Genomic DNA, 2,857 nt, shown 5'->3' with positions numbered 1-2,857 from the left:
ACGGAAGTGTGTTTTCTGCTTTATTTCTAAGTATTTTTTAGCTGTTGGGAAGGGAGGAAGAAAAATGGATTGAAAACCCCTCAGACACAGCATGTGCAGTCTAATGTTTCAGTATCTCACATTTGTATTTTTTTCAGGCTGTACTAGTACAACTGACCTTTTTAAAGGGTGTACTTGCACAGCATAAAAGACGACCTCTTTATCAACTTTAACTACAGTTAACATTAACTAGAGTTCATTTCCTTAATTTGTATCTTTAAAGTGAGGAAAAATAGGTAACAATAAGTAGCTTTCATTAGATACAAGTTTGCCACATAGCCAGTACTGCAAAGATTCCAGAAGTTGCATGCACTTACTGGTACTTCTGGTGAGGGTAAGTCACCATTTTGTTATTAACAGCAACGAAAGGGATCGCCTTTGCTTGTACACAGTGAGAAAATTCAGAAATAGAGGAAGGGAAGAAGCATGCCTCTAGGGAGCATCAAGGCAATTTGTTCTCTAGACCTGAGACCTATGGGTACTACTTTCCTAACGTACTGTGATCTGCCTTGGGGGTGAGGCTGCTGCAGGCAGCCTGTGCAGCCTTGGCATTTTGCATCGCACCACTGTGGGGTGTAGAGTTACAGCTGGCCTTCCCGGGTCCTTCTGCAGGCCCTTTCACATGAGGAGGGGACCACCTCAACTTCTGTGCCGCAAAGTAGCGTCCACAGAGGAGGCCAGGTTTGAAGAAAGATCAAAGAACCCCTCCTTCCCCCAGAGCAGGATCCAAGAGACCACCTTTTACCAGTGTAAATTTTGAGTAATGATACTAAAGTGAAGAGCTGCTGGTTTCCTCTAAGAGCAGAGGAAAGTCAAATTTGGCTCCCTGATTTTAAAAAGCCCTTTTAGTTTAAATCAGTGAATGAAACATGGCTTTGTTTGTGCCCATGTTTGCTTACAGTTGGGTGCTGGGTTTCTTTGTTGGTTTTGCTACTGCTTTTGCTTTTCCAGCATAGTAAATATGGCTGGCCCTAAACGTTGAGAAGGCCTATCACAGTGCCAGAATTCTTAAAATTCCTGAGTTCAACTGGCACTAAGCTCACAAAAAGTATGGAGTTTTGCATATGTACAAGAAAAAAAAGCTTTGAGAATAATCCTACAAGAGTTTCTGAGTTTGCACTTGCTCAGTGTTTAATTATTCTGGTAGCACAGGTATTTTTCGAGTAACATTCGTGTCATTTGCATTACAGTGGCTTTAATGAGTCTTCTCTTTGTCCTAGACATACTGGCTTTTGGTTAAAACGAAAAAAAAAAAAAAAAAAACCCAAAAAAGAACTCACTTGAATTTCAGTAGATGAAACCAGGAAGTGGCTGTGGTGGGGAGGTAGAGCAAGATTATTTTTTGAGGAACTTGATTTTATTTAATTGGATGAGGTGCAAACATGGCCTTTTATCTTATCTGAGTAGGCACTTTCAGCGTGGTTTTTTTATACCTGTGAATCTTGCTAAGTTTCTCTCAACTGATGGACTGATATTAAAGTTTTGTGATAGCTGAATAGCATTAACCTTCATGGGGACTTTCACTATAAAAATAGCTTTGCCCTTATCTACCTAAAGCCTTTTAAAATGTGGAAGTAAAATAGAATTTAATCTTCTCTCTGGGAGGCCAATAGCTGAAAACAAATGAAACTTGCCAGTCCAAGGACAAGTCATCCCTTAACCTGGCTGTGTTTTTTGAGGCCTGGAACACAGAGCAGAAATTCTGCAAGTCTGAGTTTCCTACAGGTTGAAACTTTCTCAAAACACTATGTTCCCAAGTTTCTTGAAAGTGTGCAGTTTTCTTAACATTTAATTTGTCTAACTCAGTGAACAAAGTACGAGCTAGTACTGCATTTGCACTGATGAACTGTGATACACTGTACTTACATATCGGATAGTCTGGGGAAACTACTAAAGGTAAACTACAATTTTATAACTGGGATCAGATGCATTGTCAAGTGGTGTGACAGTGGTTTACTTTCAATCTTTGCAAAATTATCATTCATCATAGATGAGAGCATGCTCAGAAAGTTACTCCAATGTAGTAATCTAGTGATTACTAGTATCTAATAGCTGCACTCTAAAGACTGACATATGTATCACCACTGTAGTTTGATGCGTTAAATTTTTTTCTCACAAATGCTGTCACTTTTCCAGTTGTTTAGTTCTCCCTTTCCACTACTGTCTTTCCAAACCATCAGTGATATGGCATCACATGGGTTAAGGAAACAAGAAAAATACGGTTCCAAGTTAAATTTCTAGAAAATTACTCCTCTGTGATTACACATGGGCTTGTGATTCAGAGGGCCTATTATCACCAAGATGTGATTCAAATAGATGTAATTCTATCTGTATGCTTCAGAGTATAGAGAACTCATTTGTACTTGATGTAAGCAAGCAAACAGGATTTCATATGATAGGCACATGTTGCCACTGATCCTCAGGGAGACTTTTAATTAGGCTTGTTTTTAGCTGAAGAGCCATGGAAGTACCAAAGATACCTCTTTTTTTCTTTCACTGTTCCAGTTATTTTTCCTACCAGCTCTTCCAGAGCAGAAAAGTACTCTTCTAAAGCAGCTTACATTAAATTGCTTAGATAATAAACAGTGTAGTTCAAATCTTACTATGGCTAAAAAGAAATACTAACATTGCCCAGAAGTAAGCAGATTTCATCTACTTAGTTATTCCCAATCCATGAAGGACAAATTCTCACCTGATAAAACCAGGAGGTCAGTTGTGCCATCAAAAACTTGGGATTAAAGCTGTCTGTCCCTTAGCTGCAGCAACAGAGTCAAAGTGTGGTTAAAAGTAAAACTCTGTAAATACTCTGTGGTAATAA

Source organism: Strix uralensis, chromosome 6 (assembly GCF_047716275.1).
Source record: "Strix uralensis isolate ZFMK-TIS-50842 chromosome 6, bStrUra1, whole genome shotgun sequence".
Taxonomy (NCBI): domain Eukaryota; kingdom Metazoa; phylum Chordata; class Aves; order Strigiformes; family Strigidae; genus Strix; species Strix uralensis.
Note: the sequence above shows the minus strand (reverse complement) of the source record.